This window comes from Melanerpes formicivorus, unplaced genomic scaffold, assembly GCF_026170545.1.
Source record: "Melanerpes formicivorus ecotype bairdi unplaced genomic scaffold, bMelFor1.0.p_v2 SCAF_242, whole genome shotgun sequence".
Classification (NCBI taxonomy): domain Eukaryota; kingdom Metazoa; phylum Chordata; class Aves; order Piciformes; family Picidae; genus Melanerpes; species Melanerpes formicivorus.
In genome coordinates this window covers 142,501-150,000 of record NW_027142594.1, presented here as the reverse complement: position 1 = coordinate 150,000, position 7,500 = coordinate 142,501, and positions in this window count along the sequence as shown.

Genomic DNA, 7,500 nt, shown 5'->3' with positions numbered 1-7,500 from the left:
CTCGCCCAGGGAGAGCACGTCTACTCGCCGAGGGAGAGCACGTCTACTCGCCGAGGGAGAGCACGTCTACTCGCCGAGGGAGAGCACGTCTACTCGCCGAGGGAGAGCACGTCTACTCGCCGAGGGAGAGCACGTCTACCTCCCGCCTGAGGGAGAGCACGGGGGGGGGGGACAAAGACAGGCGGCAGCAGCTTCGGTGAACGTCACCCGGGAGGCGACCGGGGCTGTCCCGGGGCAGTCCCGGGAAGCCGGCGTCCGACACAGGGAACCGTCAGCTGCCGGACCGGGGCGAATCCCCGCGGCCACGGCAGGGGTGGGGGCTCGAAGACAGCCGGCAGCCGCTTCGGTGAACGTCACCCGGGAGGAGACTGGGGCCCTCCCGGGACCGTCCCGGGAAGACGACGTAAGGCACGAGATCCCGGCCGCGGCCGGACCGGCTCGAAGCCTCGCGGTCCCGGCAGCAGCCGGAGCCGCTCGCCGCCTCGGGCTCCCGGCCCCCTACAGATCCGGCGACTCGTTCGCGGGCGGCGGGGGGAGGCAGTGGAGGGGGTGCGGGGAGAAGCGGCAGCGGAGGCGGAGGGGGGGGGGGCTCGAAGACAGCCGGCAGCCGCTTCGGTGAACGTCACCCAGGAGGCGATCGGGGCCGTCCCGGGGCCGTCCCGGGATGCCGGCTTCCGGCACGGGGGTCCCGGCCGCGGCCGGACCGGCTCGTATCCCCGCGGCTCCGGCAGGGGGGGGGGGGGCTCGAAGACAGCCGGCAGTCGCCTCGGTGAACGTCACCCGGCCGGCGACCGCGGCCGTTCCGGGGCCGTCCCGGGAAGCCTGCGACAGGCACGGGGGTCCCAGCCGCGGCCGGACCGGCTCGAAGCCCCGCGGCCCCGGCACGGGGGAGGCCCAAAGACTGGCGGCAGCCGCTTCGCTGAACGTCACCCGGCCGGCGACCGGGGCCGTCCCGGGGCCGTCCCGGGATGCCGGCATCCGGCACGGGGTCCTGGCCGCGGCCGGAGCGGCTCGAATCCCCGCGGTCCCGGCAGCAGCCGGAGCCGCTCGCCGTTCGGGCTCCCGGCACCCTACGGATCCGGCGACTCGTTCGCCGGCGGCGGGGGGAGGCAGTGAAGGAGGTGCGGGCAGAAGCGGCAGCGGAGGCGGAGGGGGGGGGGGGGGGCTCGAAGACAGCCGGCAGCCGCTTCGGAGAACGTCACCCGGCCGGCGACCGCGGCCGTTCCGGGGCCGTCCCGGGAAGCCTGCGACAGGCACGGGGTCCCGGCCTCGGCCGGACCCGCACTGGGTGCCGCCGCCTCGGGCTCTCGGGACGGTATGGATCCGCCGACTCGTTCGCCGGCGGCGGGGGGAGGCAGTGGAGGGGGTGCGGGGAGAAGCGGCAGCGGAGGCGGAGGGGGGGGGGGGGGCTCGAAGACAGCCGGCAGCCGCTTCGGTGAACGTCACCCAGGAGGCGATCGGGGCCGTCCCGGGGCCGTCCCGGGATGCCGGCTTCCGGCACGGGGTCCCGGCCGCGGCCGGAGCGGCTCGAATCCCCGCGGTCCCGGCAGCAGCCGGAGCCGCTCGCCGTTCGGGCTCCCGGCACCCTACGGATCCGGCGACTCGTTCGCCGGCGGCGGGGGGAGGCAGTGAAGGAGGTGCGGGCAGAAGCGGCAGCGGAGGCGGAGGGGGGGGGGGGGGCTCGAAGACAGCCGGCAGCCGCTTTGGAGAACGTCACCCGGCCGGCGACCGCGGCCGTTCCGGGGCCGTCCCGGGAAGCCTGCGACAGGCACGGGGGTCCCGGCCTCGGCCGGACCCGCACTGGGTGCCGCCGCCTCGGGCTCTCGGGACGGTGTGGATCCGCCGACTCGTTCGCCGGCGGCGGGGGGAGGCAGTGGAGGGGGTGCGGGGAGAAGCGGCAGCGGAGGCGGAGGGGGGGGGGGGCTCGAAGACAGCCGGCAGCCGCTTCGGTGAACGTCACCCAGGAGGCGATCGGGGCCGTCCCGGGGCCGTCCCGGGATGCCGGCTTCCGCCACGGGGTCCCGGCCGCGGCCGGACCGGCTCGAATCCCCGTGGTCCCGGCAGCAGCCGGAGCCGCTCGCCGTTCGGGCTCCCGGCACCCTACGGATCCGGCGACTCGTTCGCGGGAGGCGGGGGGAGGCAGTGAAGGAGGTGCGGGCAGAAGCGGCAGCGGAGGCGGAGGGGGGGGGGGGGGGCTCGGAGACAGCCGTCAACCGCTTCGGTGAACGTCACCCGGGAGGCGACCGGCGACCGGCCCGGGAAGCCATCGTCCGGCCCGGGATCCCGGCCGCGGCCGGACCGGCTCGAAGCCCCGCGGCCCCGGCACGGGGGAGGCCCAAAGACTGGCGGCAGCCGCTTCGCTGAACGTCACCCGGCCGGCGACCGGGGCCGTCCCGGGGCCGTCCCGGGATGCCGGCTTCCGGCACGGGGTCCCGGCCGCGGCCGGAGCGGCTCGAAGCCCCGCGGTCCCGGCAGCAGCCGGAGCCGCTCGCCGTTCGGGCTCCCGGCACCCTACGGATCCGCCGACTCGTTCGCCGGCGGCGGGGGGAGGCAGTGGAGGGGGTGCGGGCAGAAGCGGCAGCGGAGGCGGAGGGGGGGGGGGGGCTCGAAGACAGCCGGCAGCCGCTTCGGTGAACGTCACCCGGCCGGCGACCGGGGCCGTCCCGGGGCTGTCCGGGGATGCCGGCTTCCGGCACGGGGTCCCGGCCGCGGCCGGAGCGGCTCGAATCCCCGCGGTCCCGGCAGCAGCCGGAGCCGCTCGCCGTTCGGGCTCCCGGCACCCTACAGATCCGGCGACTCGTTCGCGGGCGGCGGGGGGAGGCAGTGGAGGGGGTGCGGGCAGAAGCGGCCGCGGAGGCGGAGGGGGGGGGGGGGCTCGAAGACAGCCGTCAGCCGCTTCGGTGAACGTCACCCGGGAGGCGACCGGGACCGGCCCGGGAAGCCATCGTCCGGCCCGGGATCCCGGCCGCGGCCGGACCGGCTCGAAGCCCCGCGGCCCCGGCACGGGGGAGGCCCAAAGACTGGCGGCAGCCGCTTCGCTGAACGTCACCCGGCCGGCGACCGGGGCCGTCCCGGGGCCGTCCCGGGATGCCGGCTTCCGGCACGGGGTCCCGGCCGCGGCCGGACCGGCTCGAATCCCCGCGGTCCCGGCAGCAGCCGGAGCCGCTCGCCGTTCGGGCTCCCGGCACCCTACGGATCCGCCGACTCGTTCGCCGGCGGCGGGGGGAGGCAGTGGAGGCGGTGCGGGCAGAAGCGGCAGCGGAGGCGGAGGGGGGGGGGGCTCGAAGACAGCCGGCAGCCGCTTCGCTGAACGTCACCCGGCCGGCGACCGGGGCCGTCCCGGGGCTGTCCGGGGATGCCGGCTTCCGGCACGGGGTCCCGGCCGCGGCCGGACCGTCTCGAATCCCCGCGGTCCCGGCAGCAGCCGGAGCCGCTCGCCGTTCGGGCTCCCGGCACCCTACAGATCCGGCGACTCGTTCGCGGGCGGCGGGGGGAGGCAGTGGAGGGGGTGCGGGCAGAAGCGGCCGCGGAGGCGGAGGGGGGGAGGGGCTCGAAGACAGCCGGCAGCCGCTTCGGTGAACGTCACCCGGGAGGCGACCGGGACCGGCCCGGGAAGCCATCGTCCGGCCCCGGATCCCGGCCGCGGCCGGACCGGCTCGAAGCCCCGCGGCCCCGGCACGGGGGAGGCCCAAAGACTGGCGGCAGCCGCTTCGCTGAACGTCACCCGGCCGGCGACCGGGGCCGTCCCGGGGCCGTCCCGGGATGCCGGCTTCCGGCACGGGGTCCCGGCCGCGGCCGGACCGGCTCGAATCCCCGCGGTCCCGGCAGCAGCCGGAGCCGCTCGCCGTTCGGGCTCCCGGCACCCTACGGATCCGGCGACTCGTTCGCCGGCGGCGGGGGGAGGCAGTGGAGGCGGTGCGGGGAGAAGCGGCAGCGGAGGCGGAGGGGGGGCGGGGGGGACGATAGTGGCGGGGGGCGGGGGGTGCTCGAAGGCAGCCGGCAGCCGGTTCGGTGAACATTCGCCGGGGCGGGGGGGGCGACCTGTCCGTGCCCGGGGCAGCCCCGGGAAGCCGGCAGCCAGCACGGGGTCCCGGCAGCACCTGTTCCCTGCCCTGGGACTTGCCGTGCCCGGCGGCCGGTTGCCGGGTGGGGGGAGCGATGAGAGGCGGGGCGCAGCGGCCGGGGCAGCGCCGGGCCGCAGCGGGGGGCTGGGCGGGTGGGGTAGGCGTCGAGCGGCAAGCCCTCGGCTGCAGCGAATGTTCGGCGGTGCGGGGCGGGGGGGGGACGGGACGACACGTTGGGGGCGCCGAGTCCGAGCCACCCCCGGCCCCAGGGGCGGCCGGAGGGGGAGGCCGGTGCCTGGCCCTGGGAGCTGCTGGGCGCCGGATGGCCGAGGGTGCGTCAGAAGCCGCCCGAGCGGTCGAGCAGGTCCTCCAGAAAGGCCTAGGGTGGCTTCGAGGGCCCCGGGAGCAGTCGAGGGAGGCCTCCAGGCAGGTCTGGAGTGGATGGGAGGCCTTCCAAAGCAGACAAGGGAGGCTGCCAGCGGGGCCTAGGCTGGCACTGCAGCCTGTAAATGGTTGGGGGGGGGGGCCTCTGGTGCGGCCTGGAGTCTCTGGGTGGCGTCCAGAGAGGTGCAAAAGATCCTCTGGTGCGGCCTGTGGTGGCGGAGAAGCCTGCAGAGCGTGCGGGGGAGGCTTCTGGTGCGGCCTGGGGTGGGTCGGAAGCCTGCAGAGCGTGCGGGAGAGGCTTCTGGTGCGGCCTGGGGTGGCTGAGAAGCCTGCAGAGCGTGCGGGAGAGGCTTCTGGTGCGGCCTGGGGTGGCTGAGAAGCCTGCAGAGCGTGCGGGAGAGGCTTCTGCTGCGGCCTGGGGTGGCTGAGAAGCCTGCAGAGCGTGCGGGGGAGGCTTCTGTTGGGGCCTGGGGTGGGTCAGAAGCCTACAGAGCGTGCGGGGGAGGCTTCTGGTGCGGCCTGGGGTGGGTCGGAAGCCTGCAGAGCGTGCGGGAGAGGCTTCTGTTGGGGCCTGGGGTGGCTGAGAAGCCTGCAGAGCGTGCGGGGGAGGCTTCTGCTGCGGCCTGGGGTGGCTGAGAAGCCTGCAGAGCGTGCGGGGGAGGCTTCTGCTGCGGCCTGGGGTGGCTGAGAAGCCTGCAGAGCGTGCGGGGGAGGCTTCTGGTGCGGCCTGGGGTGGCTGAGAAGCCTGCAGAGCGTGCGGGGGAGGCTTCTGGTGCGGCCTGGGGTGGGACGGAAGCCTGCAGAGCGTGCGGGAGAGGCTTCTGCTGCGGCCTGGGGTGGGTCGGAAGCCTGCAGAGCGTGCGGGAGAGGCTTCTGTTGGGGCCTGGGGTGGCTGAGAAGCCTGCAGAGCGTGCGGGAGAGGCTTCTGCTGCGGCCTGGGGTGGCTGAGAAGCCTGCAGAGCGTGCGGGAGAGGCTTCTGCTGCGGCCTGGGGTGGCTGAGAAGCCTGCAGAGCGTGCGGGAGAGGCTTCTGCTGCGGCCTGGGGTGGCTGAGAAGCCTGCAGAGCGTGCGGGAGAGGCTTCTGCTGCGGCCTGGGGTGGCTGAGAAGCCTGCAGAGCGTGCGGGAGAGGCTTCTGCTGCGGCCTGGGGTGGCTGAGAAGCCTGCAGAGCGTGCGGGAGAGGCTTCTGCTGCGGCCTGGGGTGGCTGAGAAGCCTGCAGGGCGTGCGGGAGAGGCTTCTGCTGCGGCCTGGGGTGGGTGGGAAGCCTGCAGAGCGTGCGGGGGAGGCTTCTGGTGCGGCCTGGGGTGGCTGAGAAGCCTGCAGAGCGTGCGGGGGAGGCTTCTGCTGCGGCCTGGGGTGGCTGAGAAGCCTGAAGAGCGTGCGGGAGAGGCTTCTGGTGCGGCCTGGGGTGGCTGAGAAGCCTGCAGAGCGTGCGGGAGAGGCTTCTGGTGCGGCCTGGGGTGGCTGAGAAGCCTGCAGAGCGTGCGGGGGAGGCTTCTGGTGCGGCCTGGGGTGGCTGAGAAGCCTGCAGAGCGTGCGGGGGAGGCTTCTGCTGCGGCCTGGGGTGGCTGAGAAGCCTGCAGAGCGTGCGGGGGAGGCTTCTGGTGCGGCCTGGGGTGGCTGAGAAGCCTGCAGAGCGTGCGGGGGAGGCTTCTGGTGCGGCCTGGGGTGGCTGAGAAGCCTGCAGAGCGTGCGGGAGAGGCTTCTGGTGCGGCCTGGGGTGGCTGAGAAGCCTGCAGAGCGTGCGGGGGAGGCTTCTGCTGCGGCCTGGGGTGGCTGAGAAGCCTGCAGAGCGTGCGGGAGAGGCTTCTGCTGCGGCCTGGGGTGGGTCGGAAGCCTGCAGAGCTTGCGGGGGAGGCTTCTGGTGCGGCCTGGGGTGGGTCGGAAGCCTGCAGAGCATGCGGGGGAGGCTTCTGCTGCGGCCTGGGGTCTCTGGGTGGCCTCTAGAGAGGTGCAAAAGACCCTCTGGGTTGGGCTGGGGTGGCTCTTGGACCCCTGCCACACAGTGGAGAGAGGCCTCCGGCCCGCCACCTGTGTCCCTGTGTGCCTGAGTGCCTGTGTCCCTGTGTCCCTGTGTCCCTGTGTCCCTGAGTGCCTGAGTGCCTGTGTCCCTGTGTCCCTGTGTCCCTGAGTGCCTGAGTGCCTGAGTGCCTGTGTCCCTGTGTCCTTGTGTCCCTGTGTCCCTGTGTCCCTGTGTGCCCGAGTGCCTGTGTCCCTGTGTCCCTGTCTGTGTACCTGTGTGCGAGAGTGTCCGGCACGCCACCCAGCGGCGGCGGGCAAGCAGGTAGGCGGGTGGGCGGGCCGGCGAGGGCCAGTGTGAGTTTGGGGGGTGGGAGGGGAGGCGGCAGCTGGAAGCGTCAGAGGAGGGGGCGTGGCTCCGGCTGGCCCCGGGAGCAGGTTCCCGGGACCGGGACCGGCTGGACCCGGCGGGTGGTTGATCCCGGGGCGGGGGGCAGAGGCGGCGGGAAGCGGCAGCTGCGTGTGCGGCGGGGGGGTGGAGGGCGAACCGCGGCGGGAAGCGGATGCTTCAGAGCAGGTTACGGGGGCGGGGACGGACGACACCACCTGTCCCCGCCCCGGGACGGGCTGGACCCGGCGCCCTGGACCCGGCGCCGTGTACCCGCCGCCGCCCCCGCCGCCGCCCCCCTCCGCCACCCCGGGACCCCGACGTTTTTTGGCGCCCGCGCCTTTTTTTGCTCCCCGCCTGCCCGCGCTGCCCCGGGCCCTCCCCCGGGGCGGGGCGGGAGGGAGGGACGGACGGACGGGTAGCCGGGGATCTCCGAGCGCGCGCCACCAGACCGAGGCGGGTCCCGGCGGCGGCGGCGGCGGCGGCGGCGGCGGCGGCAGCAGCAAGCGACGGCGGGGGGGGCAGGCTAGGGAGAGAGGGGGAGCGGCATGCGGTAGGGCTGGGGGGTTTGTTTCGGGGGGGAGGGGTGGGGGGGGGGTGGCAGCGGTCAGCGAGAGCGGGGAGAGGGGGAGCGGCATGCGGTAGGGCTGGGGTGTTTTTGGGGTGGGGGCGTTGGGGGGATTAGCGGGCGGGCGGGCAGCCCAG